Here is a 21,054-nt window from a genome sequence, read left to right as displayed (position 1 = left end):
ACGCAAATCAGGGCCCAGAAATAAGTCCAGATAGCACCTAAAATCTTTGCTGCTGCTACTTTGCACACAGAATCCAGCTACCAGTATTGGCTTTTGTTCTTTCTTCTGAAAATCCTTTTTTTTTTTTTTGTGCTGAGTGGCATGTTCAAATATTAAACAGCTAAGGAAGTTCGCAAACCTATGTAACCAAATAGGAAGGGGAAAAAAATTATGTGTTGTGATTGTGCATCCAAAGTGTCACCAATCAATTCCTAAGATAGATGATAAAATATGGAAAGAAATATTTCCACTTTGGATGCTTAGCTAAAGTTTGGTTAAAATTTTTAAACAGTAGGTATGTGTCATTTTATAATTTTTGACAGAACACAAATATGAGGATGAAGAATGAGATTATTTTCTAGTCCATCTATGTTGGATTTTATGCTATCTGTAAAGTTTACATAGTTCAACACTTGTACATAAATCCTTTAGGTTACAGCTTAACATTTTTTTTTTTTTTAAGTGGGCTCACCACCTAGCATGGAGCCCAGTGTGGGGCTTAAACTCATGACCCTGAGATAAAGACCTGTGCTGAGACCAAGAGTTGGATGTTCAACTGACTGAGCCACCCAGGGCCCCTAGTGTATCCCTTTTTAAATGTTAGTTTATTTTAGGTGATTTTCTTGATGTAGATATTATTAAGCCTTGAATTCTCAAAAACAAAAGAAAATATATATTCACAGCTCAAGTACCTAAAGCAAAAATAACCCAAATTATAATGGCAATTTACTTTATTTGGGCTTGGAAAGATTTGTTAATTCTTAAAATTATTGTTCCTTGATTGTTTCTTTTTCCTTTATGTGTAAGTGCTGAATTCTTTTATTCTTCTTTTATGTGAATAAAGATAACTGAAAACACCATTATAATAAGCAATTAGTTTTTCACACTGGTAAATTGTGCAGCAGCTATGTTCTCAGGTTAGCAACTGTCATGTCAAGAGATACTGGATATTTCCACCTCTCAGACTACATGACATTTTAATGAATTATAGTATGTATCTGCCATCTGTGGTTTCCTAGTAGTTGATTGCTATAATTAAAAAAAAAATGTTTGGGCTTTCTGTTTATAGTTTTCTTATATCTCAGTTCTATACCCTTATTTATATCCTCTCCTCTCAAAAGAATTGACTCATAATGAACAGGAGCTCGTATTTGCTAATAAAACACACTTTTGACATTCTTGTCAGACACATAATGACTCCTGGTTTCTCAGAAGATTATATTAATACATACTAGACAGTTCTTTGGCTTAGTCTCAATACAAAAAAAGGAGATTGGATATCATCATAATTCTTCTACATAATCTGGAAGGTGATCCCAGCCCAGTATGTCAACCATCTTGTGATGCCCCAGAAATGGGTTGACATTCTATATCCAGTGAATTGATATATTGGTCTCTAAGGTATGCCCATTTTAAGCTGATTCTATACTTTAATGCTGTCTTCAGTATATAAATATTTCCTATCTGTGGAATATATGAACTAAGAACTATTTTAACTCCTAATCACTGAGCTCCAAAAAGATTGGAAATTCTATCATTTGCCTTCTGGAATTTGGAAACATTGCTTCTGGGATAAAGAAATGATCCAGGGCACCTGGGTGGCTCAGGCAGTTAAGTGTCCAACTCTTGGTTTTGGCTCAGGTCCTGATCTCAGAGTTGTGAGATTGAACCCTGTGTCAGGTTCCTCGCTCAGTGTGGATTCTCTCTCTCCCTCTCCCTTTGTCCACCGCCCCCCCCCCAAAAAAAAAACTTGAAAAAAAAAAGGAAGAAGAAATGATCCATATTCCTCAAACTTTTCCACTGAATCACTTCTAATGGCAAAGGAAACTAGCACTTATCTCCAAAAGGACCGAGAGCATAGCCTCAAACAGCAGCTAAAGAAGGATTATTTGAAGTCTTCAGTTTTATCATAAAAATTAATGAGACTTTAGCCTTTCACCCAAATTCATGTTTACTATAAAATTCTCCAAAATATTCCAATAGATGTAAAAGGGTATTATTCTTGAAATTCCATGCTTATTACTTCTCTTCAAACATCCTCTAAAACACTGCTTAACTTACCCCAGAAACATAAGCCAGAGTCTTAAGGCCAGACGGTCCACATGTGTGGGTTAAACTGCAGAGATTCTCAGTGTAGCCCATGACTCCAGAATAAAGCACAACTAATTGGACAGCAAAGATATCAAACCAGAGATAATCATCGAGCACTAAATTCCAACTGTCCAATTCAGTACTTCACACTGAGTTCAGTTTGGCTTGTAGGCTAAAAGAATAAAGATTATTTTCCATGGCTCCCCCAGAGAAAAGACTTGTGTTCCACTTTCTGGTTCCCAGGGACTCTGATGTTTAACCCTCACTGAAGCTCCAAACTGAAGGCTTCCCCATGGCGTCCTGCAGGGCAGCACTCTCTCCGCTTTGATGAGGGAGCGATCTTGCTGCCAAATGCTGCACACACCCGGAGAACTCCACAACTGCCTGGTTGGGACAGCAGTACTTTATAGGTAGAATATTTTTAAGTATAAACAAGTGACTTACAGGATTATTCTGTCAGCATGTATGTGTTTCCTGAAGATGTGCTGAACTGAGAGGGTCAGCAGGCCTGAGTTGTAGGGCCTGCCTCTTCCATACGCTGTGACAGTCCACACGGTATTTCCTGTTCTCAGCCTCAGTTTTCCCAGCAGTGGCCCAACAGGATTGAGTTATACATGGTGTCTACTACTACTGAGCTGTATAACTTAGGGTTCCATTAATTGTTTTCTATAATAATGACTTTAATCCAGATTTTCTTTACTCGGTCATACATTACATAATATTCAACATTTAGCTTTTCCATAAACCTGAAACAGAATCTACTAATAGCCATATGAGTCATAATCCCACTTTCCTGAAATTGGTAATTGACAATTATTATGCTAAAGGTCGTGTAACTTTTTTCTTTTTCTTTTTTTTTTTAAAGATTTTATTTATTTGAGAGAGAAAGAAAGTGATAGAGCATAGGCAGGGTGAGAGACAGAGGGAGAAGCAGACTTCCCTCTGAGCCGGGAGCCTGGTGTGGGGCATGATCCCAAGACCCTGGAATTATGACCTGAGCTGAAGGCAGAAGCTTAACCGATTGGGCATCCAGGTGCCCCAACTTTTTAATTTTTTCTAAGCACAAAAATATATTGAATCTGATTACTTGCAGAGACTGAGAAATCAAGAAAACAAGCCATAGTAGTTTTTATTTAAGGGTGATACTCAACTGCTTTATGTTTCACTTCTGTGCAGCCAATTTCCCATATCCTACATTGATTTCCTTACAACAGAGCTGCTGTCTGACAGAAAACAGTGGACTTTCTGCAGTGTCACCACCTTGGCTCTACAGCACTGTAGAGTACCAAAACACTTGCCCCTGATAGAAATGAGTGAAGAACAGAAAACAGTAGGCTATTACTGGTGATAAGCATAGGCATCATAAAATAGAATTCAAAAGAATATAATTAGAGACTATGTCTAACAGATGAGGTGGAGTAATGAAGTGATAGAGAAATCCTCATACTTCTGGTATGAGGATCATTATCTCAAAAAAACATTTCAGTGAGTCTTTTACTAACACAAAGTAAAGTTATAAGTTCATAGGAGAACTGAAAGAAATATTTAGAAGTGGCTGCTGACATTCCAGAATTTCTGATTAGCAAAGACTTCTTTGATAAATTCCCTAGAATTTATCAAACAAAATATTAAACTTAACTAGAGATTATGTGGGGACAGATAAGGAAAAAATTATTTAAATATAATTCTCTGAGAAATGAACACAGAAGAGGAGCCCATTAAGTTTGTCCCAAAAAGAATATAGGTTTTTGAAATACTTATAATCTAATGAAAGGGACATTTTAAGATAAAAAGAGAGAGAATGTAATCAATAGAGCTTGGTCCTTGAGAAGGCAAGAGGGAGAGGTATCAAATCCAGTTAAGAGAAGAGTCACCTTTTGTACTGTGGCAGGAGAGGAGGAGGGAAAGGGCGGATGTGGAAGATGAGGGGCTTCATGATCTCCTTGTACATCAAGCTCAGCTAATTACCTATATGCTACCTAAACCCATAGACAGGTCTTCACATAAGACACCAACAGTCCTAAGAGTGTGTAACAGAGCCCCAGCCAGATGAAGTGAGACATCTTAAGTCTAATATGCCAAAAAGGCATTTAGAAAGCACCTCAGAGGGAGCACTTGGGTGGTTCAGTTGATTGAGAGTCAGACTCTTGATTTCAGTTTAGGTCACAATCTCAGGGTTCTGGGATAGAGCCCTGTGTAGGGCTCTGTGCTCAGAGGGGAGTCAACTTGATGATTTTCTTTTTCTCCCCTCTGCTCCTCACTCCACTCACAGTCAGTGGACTCTCTCTCTCTCTCTCTCTGTCTCTCAAATAAGTAAATATTAGCACCTAAGGGTCACTCCCACTACCCATTCTTCTGTGCTAAGTTTCATCTCCACTTAATTTACATCGTAGAAAGCAATTTACCTTTCTTTCCCCAAGGAATGACCTTCTCAAATATCATAGAGCCTATTAGGCACATTTTTATTGGCCCTCCTTAATATACTGAGCATGTCAGGTAGTTGCATAAACAATAAAGCTCATTAAATTAATATTTACTGCCCATGGAGTCACCAGAACCTCCCAAGACAAGGATATATTTTGACATGCATTTCTTTCAATTAACATGTAAATAGCAAAGGTTGCAAGTCTAGTTGACAAGAATTTTCCTACAAGGGTCATGTGAAATAAATAATGCTCATAAGATCATAAGCATTAGTACTTTCCAAGGTTGGGTTCCCAATATATGTTAATGTGTTTTAAAGTAATCATTTTCTCATTAGCACATATCTGAAAAAATTATTGTTAAAAATCATGAAAAGGACCCAACATGCAAAATACTTATCTTTCCTAGTTTTCTGGAAGCATTTTATATTCTTCTTTGTCAACTTTTACTAACAGACTTTTAATATGCAATCATTTCCATAGATTTTTTAACACAAATTGTATAAAATTCTATCATGTAGGTATGTTTGCTTTAATTGGAGTGACTAGGCTAAAACAGAATAACTTGCACATCAGAGTTTTGTTCACCTTCCAGATTCAAATGTTAAAGCTATCCCAAAATCCTAAGCAGAGGATTATTAGTTCTTACATATCAAGCTGCTTTCCTGCATTGCATCCCCCTTTCACATTCCTTAAAAGCAACAACTAGCTTTCCTAATATTTTAATTCATGTCAAATAATAGAATATAAACATTCTTTCATTAATCATCCTCTATGCTAATTTAAAATTCCCATTTGTATAAGGTTAACTTCTGTTATATTTATCACCTAGCTTCTAACCAGAGCACACTGTGTCTTGATCCTACTTTTAAAATATCTCCCTGTTAACAACTGCTTTCAAGCATGTATGGAAATGTTATTAGTCAGAACCCTTATTTGTGAGAAAATACAAAGGGTCTGCAGTACAATGTTATTCAATGTAGAAATCCGTAAGTCCGAAGTTATTATTATATTAATATAATAGCTACTGAATTTTTAGGTGTCTTACCCACCCTGAGTGCTTTACATATCATCATTTCTATTCCTTCCAGAAAACTAACCTGTTTCCACTTTACATAAAGGAACACTTAAGGTAAACAACTTACCAAAAATTATATCAGTGGTAGTGGTTGGTTTTAAATTAGGTTTATGTAGAGTCTCAATGAAGGGAAAACGTGTGTGTGTGTGTGTACCTGAGGATAAGAGAAAAGGCAATATTTTATTTCTATGTATATTCCTTTAAAGTTCTTAATAAATATTTGACTAAATGCATTCCAGTTACAAGTGACTGTTTCCTTAGATGTGAACATAATAGCACTTATAGTAGATTATGTTTCCTAGCCTTAGAGATCTTCCTTATAAATGATAGTTTTTTTTCTCAAAACTATTTGGAAGCTGTCCATAATTATCCTCACAATTTAGATTATGAGACAATTTTATAAATAAAAGAAAATTTTAGGGTAGTCTTTTGTAAGATAATAGGTTTTTGAGCAATCTCTTGATGTAGGGGCAGTGTATTATAGTTCCTCATTGCTGCTGTAACAAATTATCACAAATGTAGTGGCTTAAAACAACAGGAATGAACTGTTTGGGAGTTCTGGAGGTCACAAGTCCAAAATGAGTTAAGGTATCAGTAGGGCTTTCTTCTTTTTGGAGGCTCTAGGAGAGAATCCATTTCTTGCCTTCCCAGGTTCTTAGGGACTGCATTCATTCCTTGGCCTTCAGCCCTTTTCCATCTTCAAAGCCAGAAATAGCTAGCTAAGTCTTTCTCATATCACATCTTACTCTGACCTTTCTGTCTCTTCTCTTCCTATAACGAGAACTTTTGTGATTAGACTGCCCCAAACAATCCACATCATCTCATTATTTTAAGGTTAGCTGGCTAGCAAACTTAGTTCTATCTGGAACCATAATTTCCCCTTGCTATGTAATGAAGCATAAATTCTAGAGATTAGTACACAAAAAATTTGGGTAGGGTTACTTATTCTACTTAGTACAGGCCAGTTTAGATTTTATAAAGTTTGCAATCTGAAAAATATGGAAACCCCCTTTAAGAAAATGAACAAACAAAATTACAAATGCAAATTGAGACACTAAAACACATACTTATGTAGTGAGAAAAAAGACGACACCAACTACAGACTTTTAAAAAGGCCAACTGCATAAATATCTCCCAACTTAACCCAAACCAATTTTACCCTCAATTGTTTAATATATCCATATATCAAATAAAACAGTTCTGTGATAAAAAAAAATGCCTCTTTTAAAACTTCCATTTGTTTTGGGTAAAAGAAAAATAAATAGGTAGAACGTTTGCCAAAATTATGCCTTCAAAGTTTGGTTTCTCAGCAACTCTTTGTTCATTTGTATTTTTGTCATCCCCCCACCACCACCACCACCATCAGTTTAATTGTCCAACTCCTTGTATTCTGGGAGATGTGACATAAAGAATATGGAATTTGAGCCCAGAAGACCTTGGATCATGTCACTGTTTATTCACTCATGAAAAGCATTTATTAAACAATCTAATATTTACCAGGCACTGTTCTGAGCTCAGAGTAAGAAGCAAGATAGATATGGTCCTTGCCCCAGGACAGACATAGGAAGGTCATCTCAAATACGTTAAATGTTATGAAGAAGTACAGGGCCCTATGTCAGTGAGACCTACAAGTGGACTCAACCTAGACTAGTGGAGTGATGTTTACTCCAAGGCCTGAGTGATGAGACAGAGCAATCCAGGAGAGTCAGTGCAGGGGAAGAGGGAAGATTCCAGGTAAATAGACCTCTGACAAAGACCTCTGATGGGAAAGCTGATGCTGATTTTGAGAAGCCAAAAGAAGTCAGAATAAACAGAGGGAAAGGGAGAGGGTGGCATAGTAACATTCTTGAGAGCAAGTTGGGGCCAGGTCTAATAAGGCTTATGACCATGCTTAAGATTTTGATTTCATCTTAATGCAGTAGCATGCTATTGAAGAGTTTTGACAAAGATGTAGAATGATCTGATAAGCAGACTTAAAGTTGTTCTGCTTTGGAGCATGGGGCTGGGAAGAGGGGGAAATGCAAGATTAGATGTAAGTGAATGAGTTAGGATGAAGAAAAGTGTTTGCAGTTGAAACATAAAGATGTGTTATTAACTACCTTCTCTTCAAAAGGATTCTGGTATGTATGCATTTTCATTAACAATGATTCCATTTTAAAAATGTTTAAAAATGTTATTCATTAAGCACTATTTAAGACATACAAGAAAAGTAGAAAGCATACCTGATTGGTTGCTTTTATGCTGAGAGATGCATTCATACTGTTTCTTTGACCAGGTGTTTGCATTTTATTTCTAAGTATATAATGAACAGTTTCCTAAATACAGGCATTTCAGGCATCAACAAAATGGTTAAGGGGATAACTGAGGAGTTAGAGAGTTGCTTCTCAAATCTTACCAGGCCTTCTCTACATGATTTAGTACATGTTGGTGGCAGGGAAGAGAGGCACCCACATATAGCCTCCCATTCTTGTGGACTGAACCCTCTTTCTAGGACTTACTGATCATGGAGGCACCAGGTGAGTTCCTCACCAGCTTCCAAGGAACATACTTGGCATTGATTTCTCCACTCCAGATGTTTCCTTCTTTTTCTTTTTCAGCCCTTTTTCAAGCCTGGCCATTGGCCAAATCCCCTGTCCTGATCCTATTGATAAAACTCATTTTTGTATCCCTTATTTTTCTGCCCTAAGATTGCCAGTGGCATAGTGTATGTTTTCTTTGTGATCTTGCATATCTTTAACAAACCTTGCCACATTCTAGTATCCCCTCTGATACAGCTTCTACCTCTGCTTGCTACATGATGAAATATATCATTGGGATATGGTTCTCTGTTGATGGAGGTATAAATTATACCTTTAAAAATAGCTAAGGGCACCTGGGTGGCTCAGTGGTTGAGTGTCTGCCTTCGGCTCAGGTAGTAATCCTAGGGTCCTAAAATGGAGTCCTGCATTGGGCTCCCTGCAGGGAGCCTGCTTCTCCCTCGGCTTATGTCTCTGTCTCTCTCTCTGTGTCTCGAATGAATGAATGAATAAATGAATAATCTTTTAAAAAATAAGCCAAGATGGATAGCCACATAAGAGTTTTCATTCCATAGAGAATGAATATCTGAAGAAGGCTTTCCTATATTTGTGATTCCCACATGCTGTCTGTGGAAAGTTTTTTTTTTAATAATTTATGTGAAATTAAAAACATCACTCTAATATTTATAAAATACTAATCTATTGACTAAGAAAAATTTCCTACATCTCCCAAATATTGGCTAAGCCACAAAGCTCTCCAGCCTTGTAAAATAGAATCCACTTGTCTTTGGCAACCCTGTCGTCTGGGTTCTCCTACAAGCAGAGATTTGAGCACAAGTAGTTATTTTGAGAGGTGATTCCCAAGGAAGCACCAATATGGATTATAGGGAAATGAGATAGGGAAAGTAAGTCAATATAAGGTGTGTTATGTGGTAGATTAGTGCTCTGGGTAATTGGGGCTTGATCCCATTGGGGTTCTATGGCAGACAGTGTAGAGGTGTCTCCCCTGAGGGTAAAGAAACTAGCTTTTATCCAACAACTTCCATTTGTCACTGGCTGAGGACTGCTTCCAGGATCATTAACTTCCTGGCACTTTCAGGCCTCTTTTCCATGTGAACCTAGCTGACTGCCAACAGTTGGAAGGCCCCTCAGCAGAGTTGCAGGTGCCTGCAGCGATATGCCATGCATGCAAACAGGAGCAGCGAGTGCCAGGGTGGGTATGGGCAGCACACCAACCACATCTGCTACTGTAGCCTTCTACCCAGGGTCTCCAGCTATAGCTGTACAGATTGGGCTCTACACAACGGTACCCAGCCAGGGGGTGTGGGGAGTGGGGGGAGCTCTACAATACCACAACAATTAAATATGTGCAACTTATACCAAGCCACAAGTTCTGTGAGGCTATTTCCACTAGTAATAAATAATATGCTAGAACAACAGGCCCTCAAACATGATTGCCCTGAGTTAACCATGAAGTGCGATTACCCTGTTTACCTATTCGTGCTCTTAACACAGCACTAGAGGGAAGGAGAGGAAAAAGCAGAACACTCGGGACTCTCATTGCCCTGGCCATTGTGGCCAGGGGGAACCATAGGAAAAACACTGTCCTGGTAAAATGATTCTATTGGTGCAATTTTAAAACCCTCCCGCAACATAGTGTCATAGAAAGACCTTTATGAATTATACAGGTTTCAGAGGATGTGGGCCTTGGGATTTACTTTACTCCCTCCTTTTGTAGGGAGTGATAGTTTGCCACCGACTGTTTCTTAACTCTTGAGCTCCAGTTCTCATACTTGTAAAATAGAGCAACACCAATACCACTAGCAACTTAGGAAGAGGGTTAGTGGAAATGCAGAAATGCGTATAAAACATGGAGTCTAGGGCTTGGTATATAAAAAGCACTCAACAGAGGTGGGGCCTCTTTCTTATTCTAGGCTTTACCATTTCTCTGGCCCTAGTGCTCATCTCCTGGCAGGGGGGTGGGATGAGAAAGGGTCTGGGGAAAGCAGATGTAACCTATGAGTGCTTAATAAGTGCATTTTGGGAGTGATAATTTTTCACATTCTAAGGGTTACGTGGGTATGATGCCAGAAATCAATATGGGCCTTCCTCCTGCCCGTGTAAATGCTCTCTAAACAGATTTACCCTTGGAAATCAAGTATTAGCTCTGAGCTTTACTTCTTTGATATCTCTTAAATAACATCAGTGTTTAATAAAGTAAGCAACATATTTTCATTTCATACTTAAAGTATGTCTCCATTATATAGTTTGTTTAAGATTTGTGACTATGTAGCAGTTTTCAAAGTGTGGCTTTTTAGCAGTTTTCATATTTATGAGATGATAATAGCAAAATTACTGAGTGATTTTTCACTTCATGGTCTTATAATAAGCCATAGAAAAAACACTCTTGACAGGAGCAATTTAATCATGCTGTGTGTATGAGTGAGAAGAAGAAGGGGGGGGTAGGATGTAGGGGGAGGAGAGAGGCTGAGAATGAGAGAAACAGAGATTGGGAGAGAGAAAGTAAAGACTGCAGAGAGCTCCGATATTCCACCCAGAGACAGGACAGCTTATTTAAACCAGGTCAAAGCTCCTTTGGATTTCAGGTTTTCTCTGAGAACTTAATGTTAATTCTTAACTTTTTCAAGATAAACAAGGTAAGTCTGTGTTCCATGTATGAATATTCCAAGTTCTAAAAGGATTTTACTGCTTAATTTACAACTTTTCATAAATCTAAAACCAAAAGGAGAATTTCTATATTTGTCTGAAGCTTTCGATGATGTATTAACAGTTTCAAACAAAGGTGATGTTATACTTGAGATTACTAATAAGTGAATGAAAAGGAAAAAATGCAAAAACTTATTAATGTGATGCATGACTGACTTACAGAAGGAGGTGGCAGGTATATGTATAAAATTGTGATGTCTGATGTGATTAACTTTAAACCTTGACTTAGTGCACTATAAAGCTGGATTTGAAATCAAGCAGTGGTTTGACTCATTAGTACCAAAATATGCATCTTAGTGTTATCACAAAGTTATAGTTTTCTTTAAAGCAATTTTATTTATATTTAAAATTGCACCAGTTGTGTTGCATCCATATAGACCTTTTACACACAATTCAATGCAGATAAATACTTTGGGCATTTATTTTGGAAATTAAGAAGTATATTTAGTTTGCATTTGGAAATTATAAATCATATTTTCTATTTTAGCTCCAAAAATTTTGCCTTTCATTTTGTTATCTTCAGGCATGGACCAGAGAAATGTAACTTTTGTCTGTGTGAATAACTTACAATGACTCATGCCAGCTGTGTGATAAGCTGTATGATAAGTTATACTTTTTTTTTCTAAGACTACCTATTTATGAGGATCTTTCTCAGCAGTATTTCATAGAAATCACTTAAAATTCTCAAATGATAAACATGTTTTAATTGTCATTAGATCAGAAGAAGACATACATATTAAGAACTTAAAGAAATTTCAAAAATAGACTTATGTTTCAGATAATTTATGGAGAAGTACAATCCAGTAAAAAAAAATTTCCTAATTCATTTTCTTATTCACTCATGTACTGATGTCACAGCAGTCTGGCTGAAATTGAAAATGTAATATTGTTATCACCAGGGTTTGTGCAAAAGCTATTCTGAGATCCCTCTAGAAAACAGCAGTCGTACTTGTATATATTCCAAAACAGAGTTGTTCTCCAGAGACTAAGCATATAAACTGTATGGTAAAATCAATACTTATCAGCAACTCCCTTTCTTCTTTCTAAAAAAGCTCTAAATCAAAATCTAATGAAGGACACTTTAGTGTATGAAGGATTTTATACCTGAGCAAAGAAGAGTATTCTATATATTGCTTGTGTTATGTTTATATTTTCATTTTATATTCTGAGTAATATTTGCAGTTAATTTCTTGTTTTTAGTTTTAACACTTAATATTTAATTTCAGATGCAGGCCTCATCCATGAAAAGAAGGCATAAATATACTTAGGATGGCTGTGCTACATTTGTAATTTATATCTTTCCCTCCCCTAATTCCCAGTTTAGTTTAAGTCGTTTATCTTAAAAGGAATCTTAACATCTGTTTGGTTTTATGCCATCCTCATGTTTAACCAACTAAGTGAAATGTCCCTTTGCCTCTTATCTGTGCTTATCTGTGCTGATTGTTAGTGGGCACCCAAAAATTATCTTTCTACCTAAGTAAAAACATTTATTCTTTTCCTCCCTCACACTTTAAACTTGATATAAGACCAGCATTACAGAATCAGTGTGGTCTAGATATTTTTTTTTACCTGATTGACCAATCAGTAGGAACCACTTTGGGCTTCTATGAAGATATATATACAGTTAACAGTCTAAGTTTTAGTTACTAAGGTTCATTCAGCAACTCACTTGATAAACAGTTGCTGAGCAGTACTCTTTCACTCAAAGCACTCTGACGGGAGAGTACTGGAAGGGAAACATATAAAGCATATATATTTATGTGAAAAATTATATGTAAGTGAGGTTTTTATTAAAAGTCTATCATATTAAGTATTTTCATAGAGCAATTCATAATCAATTACCAATTTAAATATAGGGAAATAATCAATATAGGAGTTTAGAGAAAAATATCACTGCAGCTTAAGATGGTCAGACCAAGTTGTAAGTAGAGATGCTTTGAGGTGGTCTTAAAGCATTGGTAGAGAAAAGACAGAAAGGACATCTCAAGTGGGTAGGATAGTATTAGGAAAAGTTTGGAGGCGGAAAATGTAAAGTCATGAAGAAGAAATGGTATATAAACAGCTTGGTTGGCACAGAAGTTTGCTATCAGAGGTACAGAGGTAAATATGGCAGAGTTGGTAGGAATACAATAGGGAGCACTTTAAATGATGTGCTAGGCTGCCAGGGAGAGCCAGTAAAATTGGAGCAGGAGACCAACATCTTTATCTGTTATGGTGGTCCAAACGCAGTTGAAATAATAAGAATTGCAATATGGAGAGACCAGTTGAAACAAAACGGAAGGAATAAGTTCAGGAGATATAAGGCAGTAAGAATAATTATAACCATGTTTGATAATGGGGGAAATGGCAATATCTTTAACAGAATTGAGAAATGAGTAAAAAGGCCAGTCTGGGTCTATAAACCTCTACCAGTCCTGATTCAACTAGAGAAGCAGAATCTGTAAGAGATGTATATTAAGAAGAGATTTATTACAAGGTATTGTTGGCTTCTGTGATTATGGAGGCTGACAAGGCATGAGCCTGAGAGGGGCAGGCTAGAACTCTCAGGTACTGGCTGAAGCTGTGGAATTTCTTTAACATGGAAGCCTTACTTCTGCTCTTAAATTCCATCTGATTGAACTGGGCCCACCCAGATGATCTGAAATAGTATACTTTATTTATGGTCTACTGATTGTGGACTCGGTCACACCTACAAAATACCTTCACAGTGACACTTAAATAACTGGAGCCATAGACTAGCCAAGTTGACACATCATGAATCCTTCAAAAATCCCCAATTGCTACATAAACTCTAAGTTGCTGGCAGGATTTCTTAAGTGACGATGGCCAGAAATATATAGGAAATTCAGAATCAAAACTCAAGAAAGTTACTGAAATTGGAAATACAAGATGGACATTATCCACATAGAGATGATATCCATGCCAGTCAAATGGGAGATCCCCAGAGAAGTCTATAAACTTCTACATCAAAGATGAGTTCTGGAGATGAAAACATTTTAGAGGGTTGAAGAAAGAAGAATTAACTAAAAGATAAAGGGGAAAAAAGGATGGAAGAGCTAAGAGGAGAACAAGAATAGCATATAGCCTTGGCTAAGAAGAGAACAAGAATAGCACATAGCCTTGGCTGTCCCTCTCTTTGCTAGACTTTCTCATTAGTTTCCTGACATTTCCAGTGGACTGGGGAGCATTGTTGTGGTTCCTTTGCTTTCCTCTTGAGTTTTGAGAATCTTGCTGCCAGAGATCCAAACATAATTTACATTGAGTAAAGGTCAGTGGTTTTTACCCCAAACTTTGAAGGTACAATTCAAGTAGAAAGATGAAAAACACTCCAGATTGCAGGTGTTTCGGACCTGAAAAATTAGATATGTACCACAGATAATAAGGATTTAAAGTTACAGCTATTCTGATTACTTAATAGAGAGGTCTTTCAGGGACCCTAGCCTCCAGAGTCTTGAATGCTCTTTCCCTTCCTTATCTGCCCAGCAAATTCGTTCTTATCCTCCAAGGTATAACTCAAGCATCTCCTCCTCTAGGAAGTTCCTTAACTCATGCCGACAGAGATGTTAACTTCATCCTTTGTCCCATCACTCATTTAGGCATATTTTATACTTCTTATCCTGCTGAAATAGAATTGCTTCTATGTTTTTCCCCCCCACCAGTTTGTAAGCTCCTTTCAATTTTGAGTTGACAGTGTCTGTAGTAATACCATCCAAGTGTTTAATACATATTTAGGAAAGGAGGGATAGCTATATATGCATGTATATGAGAAAACAGTGTAAAGAAGACAAATCTATACATGTTTATTATTGGGGGCATCAGGCAAAGGGAGAGGGAGAGAGAGACTCTAGCAGGCTTCATGCCTAGCACGGAACCTGATGAGGGGCTTGATCTCTCACAACACCAAGATCATGATGTGTGGTGAAATCAAGAGTTGGACAATTAACCAGCTGAGCCACCCTAGTGCCCCAAACCTACATATGTTTATAAACAGTTAATGGAAGGAGAACTTTTGAAAATTCTGCAGTTCACAGAGTAAAATGTAAGGGAATAAGGTGGAGAAGAAGAGAAGGGGGAATGTATGGTAAGAATGCAAAGGAGAAGGAATACCATTCTGATACTGAAAAGGAAAGGAGAGACTTGGTGTACATAAAGATTTAGTTGGAAGGGAGGAAGGATGGAAGAAATCTGTCCCCCAGGAAAAAAAAAAAAAAAAAAAGACAAATGGATGTGAAAGAAATTGTGCCTTCTCCTAAGAAAAGATTTTTCTTGATGTGAAAAACTTGACACTGTATTTGTCAATTTAACTTTGATCTATAGCATTTAAAATACTAGTAACAATGAAAGCTGCTATTCCTTGTGTGTGTGTGAGAGAGAGAGAAAAAGAGAAATCTGAGTGTCTATCTATTATGGGTAATTCTTTTTTTAAGATTTTATTTATTTCAGAGAGAAAAGGAGAGAGAGAGAGTGGTGCAGAGGGAGAAGCAGACTCCTCGCTGAGCAGGGAGCTCAAGAGGGGGCTCCATCCCAGAACCCTGGGACCATGACTTGAGTCAAAGGCAGATGCTTAATGATTGAGCCCCCCAGGCACTCCTATAATGGGCAATTTTTATGAAAAATGACACTTGACCTCTAATCAATGCTAGGATTACAAATGCAAGTAAGTCAAAATGTGGTTCCCACATCAATAAGTTGAAATTATTTTGCAAATGGTGATATCCTTAATGAGTGTAACTCTTACACTATGGGTTGCAAGAACCAGAGATGACTTTACACATCATCATTATATTGCAGTATTCTTGAAAGGAAAACATAAAAGTTAAAAAGATTTATTTTCAATTAAAGAGCTGGTACATATTTCCATGGTGTTTAACTTTTATAAAATTCAATGTCATATCTCATCAGAATTGTGGAGTGTGGGATGCCTGGGTGGCTCAGTGGTTGAGCATCTACCTTAGGTTCAGGGTGTCATCCTGAGGTCCGGGGATTGAGTCCCACATCAGGCTCCCTACGGGGAGCCTGCTTCTCTCTCTGCCTGTGTCTCTGCCTCTTCTGTGTATCTCATGAATAAATAAATTTTAAAAAAGAATTGTGTAACGTATTCCTGAGATAATTATTTTTGCCTGTGCCTTCCAGAGTTCCATCTTTTAAATTGTTTCATGTTTTTTGCCTTTAATGTAGCAAATGGTAGATGGAGCTTTTAAATCCATAAACATGCTTTCCCCCTTCAGCATTTAGAACTTGACTGCTTATTATCTTTCAAAAAATATGAACTTAACTTACTTTGTAGAGAAATACAGCTGAAATCCACTTATCAAAAATTTAGGAAACCAGTGGCATATACAGTACTTCTCTCCTTTTGTACTTTTTTTTAGGGGCAATTTCAGGAAGTACTATTGAAAGCTTTTTACTGTAGTACTTCAGAATTAGATTTGGAAACAAAACCTTTCTGTCTCTAAGGAGAACAGTAGAACTAAGAGTGATTTGTCTGGACTGTGTCTAATCTGCAGTGATTGGGTTCCTATTCATTGCAGGGACATCATAATGGCTGCCTCCAGGCTTCACCACCTGTTACATAAAAAATTATTGTAGCAGAGAAATGCTGAAATCACTAGAGACTGGACTTGGCCTATTAAAGTGTGAACAAATGGAGTATGACAATGTGTGTTATTTCTGAAACAAATAGGAATAAGGATACATTGCATTCATGCTTCACTGCCTTCATGATGAGACTCTTTTTTTTTTTTTTTTTTTTTTGCAAAATAGGAGATTGACACTTTGGAGCAGAAAGATTCAAGCTCTAATCCTCACTGTGGCATTAAGGAGTTGGGTGACCATAGTTAATGATTTAACTTTACTGTACCTTGGCTTCTTTAAACAGAGTTTGGATGAGGTCATTTATTTTTAAGTCTCCAGTGCTAAGTTTCAGATCTATTCTAAATTTAACAGTTTAATCTACCTATCATATACATTTCAGTATTTCATCTTTTTTTAAGACTTTATTTATTCATGAGAGACACACAGAGAGAGGGGCAGAGACATAGAGGGAGAAGCAGGCTCTATGCAGGAAGCCTGATGCGGGACTTGATCCTGGAACCCAGGATCACCCCCTGAGCCAAAGGCAGACATTCAACTGCTGAGCCACCCACACGTCCCTCAGTATTTCATCTTAATGTTTATTTTTAGTGTTATTTTAATCCTCATTTGATATGAACTGAAAATAAATATTGCCAATATGAAATTAGCTTACTATAATATCACATAAGCCTCAAAATATATTAAATATTTAATATTCTTATAAATTTACTTCTGCTCTAATGAAAGAATATCAGGTTTGTTTTTAGTTTATATCATAGTCTTCCTTCGAGAAAAGCCACATAAACTCTACAATCTTGGCCATGTTCATTTCCTCCCACTTGTCAAGGTGTAATGTCTTTGTCTGTTTGGCTGCTTTAACAAAAATGCCATATACTGGCCAGTTTATAAACAACAGAAACTTATTTATCACCCTTCTGGAGGCTTGGAAGTCCAAGACCAGGGTACCAGCATGATCAGGTTCTGGTAAGGATCTGGTTCCTCCTTCATACATTGATGGCCATCTTTTTTACTATAAATTCATATGGTGGGAAGGGTAAGTAAAATATTTGGGATCTCTTGTATGAAGGCACTAATCCCATTCATGAGGGTTTTACTCTCATGACCTCATCCAAAAGCCCCACCTCCTAAGGCCATCACACTGGGTATTAGTCTCCATACGTGAATTGGGGAGCCAGGGAAGACACATTCAGTCTTTAGCACGTAGCTGAAAGAGAATCAAAAGTTTTTGTGTGGTTAACACCAAATGCTTCTCTAACTCCTTCAAACTGTCAGGACTATCACTATTTTAGAATTAAATTAGCCAGAACAGTGCCTTGAAAGTAATAAACAATATCTGGAAAAATGAGATGTAGATAGTAATTGACTTTGCTCAGGATGTCAAATTAGTATCAGTAATATGTGCATGATTCCTAGCCCCCATTTTGTTAAGATAGTTCCTCTATTAATGCTTAGATATCTGGTTATGCAGTTGTTTGCCTGCAGATTCTTTAAATACTGTGCTTGACATAGGTCAGTTAATTCCCTGTATTCCCTGAGATATACAGGTAATTTAGTTCTGGAAATTGGTAAACCTTTGTCACTAGATTTTCCCTTTACCAGCACACTTTTAGGCCTTTATTATATTGTATATTTCAAGTTCTTGTTTGCCTGATTTTCAAAAGATGGAAGGTAGTGGGGTAAAAATTAAAGACAAAATGTTTAATATTCTTTTGTACCAATTTTCCCACCAAATATTTTCTCTTTATTTCCTAAGGATTTTCTTTTGCCTTTATGGGTATGTAACTTTATGTTTTGTTATGTAGTATTTATTCTAATCACAGTCAATAGAAAAGCAGCCAGCCAGCAGTTTCTCAAATCTCTCATGCACAGAGACTCAAATTAACCGTTTTGTACATAAATTGTATTCTTGTCAGTCATGGAATCATCCTTCATCAGCAGCATACAACCTCCAAGACCTTTGTGGCCAGTCCTCAAATTACCACAGTTTACTTAATTTGCACATTTTGCTGCTTATTATATTCTGAGGTATGGTTTGATCTCAGTGCCAGCCTGGAATGAAGTAGTTACAGCATTTTGCTCTACAAGGACCAGCTGCTCAGACTCATATGGTGCTGATGGCCACCCTTACTCTTGTGGTCTTTTTCTTGAAAAATTGGTCTCTCTTTCTCTCTCCTTCTCCCCTACCTCCAATTAATTTATTCTCCTCTCTTCACTCAGAATCTGAAAAATTTCTCCTGAATTTATTAACTTAACTCCTTCTATGCCTACTAGCTAATCCTGATACCTCCCCCTCCAAAACCATAAATTACCTTTCTGATCACTAAGTAAATAGGTATAACAATTTTAAAAATTTTTATCTCATCCTCTAGATTAGGTATGTCAGCTGAGTGTTAGAAAAAAAATAAGCAATGAACTAACTTGTAACAACCAGAGGCAGTTGCTAATTAGAAATCCAAATAAACCAACAATTATGATATAACAAACTGAAGTGAAACATTTCCAGATGATAGTATTTTGGGAGTGTAGCCACCTTGAGTAGTCCTTACATTTTCACAATTGATTTTGCTTCTTCCTCTACAATGACATAACACACAAAAGCTCCTCTGGCTGTATATGCAGGTCTCCAGAGGTAGTGGGGCAAGATTTGGGCAGGAAAGGGGCAATGAGTATGGATTGTTTGGAACTAAGATACAACCTAAATGGGACTTTGCAGTATTTTCTGGCTGCTGACTCCGTGGAAGTTTGCTAGTTAACATGTCTGTCCTCACCTTCTGAGTTGAAAGTATTCCATCTGACAGAATTTTTTAATATCTTCACTAATAAAATAGAAACTGGATGATTTTTAAAAGCTACCAGTTGATTTTACAAGCTCAAGAGGAAAGAGATGGCTCTTAATGCATCTGACTTTACTTTTTTTTTCTCCTGAAAATTCTTAAAAATTTTAAGTGATGGCTATTAAGGAGGGCACCTATGATGAGCCCTGGGTCTTATAAGTGATGAATCCCTAAATTCTACTCCTGAAATCAATATTACTCTATATGTTAACTAACTGGAATTTAAATAAAAACAAAACAAAAATTTTTTAAGTTAAAAAAGGTCAATATGATTTTCCAATTTTACAGTTTTAAAAAGATTTATCCCAAGACCCTAGTTTTCTTTGGAATCTCTGCTTAAAACAAATCTTAGCAAATAATGCTTTCACATTCTATTAAAAATATGCAGAGAAATACCAATCATGTGAGGATCATAAACAAGACATTACAATATGTGCTAGCACATCCTATCTTGTTCTGTGAAGTATAAGCTCCACTGCACTGAACCTATTTTCCTGCTGCCCTGATCCTACCCCACCTGGTTTACTTAAGAAATATTCTGTCTAGGTATAAGGCTTTGTACTTCCTGTGTGCCAACATGAAGATCATCAACCCGAGGGACAGAGAAGTGAGGATTGAGCCTTCAAAGATATATGTACCCAGTAGAACTGTTATTATACACATTGTCTCTTTTCTTTTTGTACCTCCAAGGTTCCTGAACCAATGAGAGGTAAAACTCTACCAAAGAGAATAGGTTTTTGTGACTCACATAAGACTTCCTTGGGCTTTTTATTTTTTTAATTTTTTTTTTTTTATTTATGATAGTCACAGAGAGAGAGAGAGAGAGAGAGAGAGAGAGGCAGAGACACAGGCAGAGGGAGAAGCAGGCTCCATGCACTGGGAGCCCAATGTGGGATTCGATCCCGGGTCTCCAGGATCGCGCCCTGGGCCAAAGCCAGGTGCCAAACTGCTGCGCCACCCAGGGATCCCCTTCCTTGGGTTTTAATCATGAAAATTTATTCCAAGTTTTTCAGTTTGACCAAAACTCCATACAAAACTACCCAACAGATTTATTCTAATGATAATTCTTCAAATCTATCAAAATAAAGGATTTGTGGTATTATGAAGCATGAGACAGTTTTATACATGAGAGATTCTTGGTTGCCCCAGGACTGCTTCCATGTTTTCACTACTGTAAATAATGCTGCAATAAATACAGGGGTGCATATATTCTTTCAGATTAGTGTTTTTGTTTTCTTTGAGTAAATACACAGTAGCAGAATTACTGGATCATACAGTAGTTCTATTTTTAATTTCTTTCAGAAACTCCATATTGTTTCCACAGTGGCTGCACCAGCAGGGCATGAGAGTTCTTTTTCTCTATATTCTCACCAACACTGATTTTGTGTGTGTGTGCGTGTTTTTGTTTGTTGTTTGTTTGTTTGTTTGTTTGTTTTAGCCATTCTGACAGGTGTGAGGTGACACCTCATTGTGGTTTTGATTTGCATTTCCCTGGTGATTAGTGATGTTGAGTATCTTTTCATATGTCTGTTGGCCATCTGTATGTCTTCTTTGGAGAAATGTCTTCATGTCTTCTGACCACTTTTAATTGGATTATTCGGGGATTTTGGTGTTAGGTTGTATAGGTTTTTTAGATTTTGGATACTAACCCTTTACCAGATATATCATTTGCAGATATCTTCTCCTGTCTGGTAAGTTGCCTTTTCATTTTGTTGATTTCTTCCTTTGCTGGGCAGATGCTTTTTATTTTG

At 37.1% G+C, this 21,054-nt stretch overlaps 1 protein-coding gene and 1 long non-coding RNA gene across 57 annotated transcripts in view; one reads left to right on the top strand and one right to left on the bottom strand.

Moving 5' to 3' along the window:
- LOC140636783 (uncharacterized) overlaps window positions 1–21,054 on the bottom strand; it is a 178,046-nt gene that overhangs the window by 85,185 nt on the left and 71,807 nt on the right. The window contains exon 1 of one of the 7 annotated variants that reach the window (XR_012034006.1): window positions 4,232–4,280. The exons of the other annotated variants lie outside the window; for them this stretch is intronic. This is a non-coding gene — a long non-coding RNA (uncharacterized lncRNA). Of the gene's footprint in view, window positions 1–4,231; window positions 4,281–21,054 lie in introns of those variants that run through there. 7 annotated transcript variants of the gene reach the window in all.
- Window positions 1–21,054, top strand: part of RIMS1 (regulating synaptic membrane exocytosis 1) — a 477,707-nt gene that overhangs the window by 429,866 nt on the left and 26,787 nt on the right. The gene's annotated exons all lie outside the window — the stretch shown is intronic.

This window comes from Canis lupus, chromosome 7 (assembly GCF_048164855.1).
Source record: "Canis lupus baileyi chromosome 7, mCanLup2.hap1, whole genome shotgun sequence".
Taxonomy (NCBI): Eukaryota; Metazoa; Chordata; class Mammalia; order Carnivora; family Canidae; genus Canis; species Canis lupus.
Note: the sequence above shows the minus strand (reverse complement) of the source record. Positions and strands in the feature narration are given on the sequence as shown.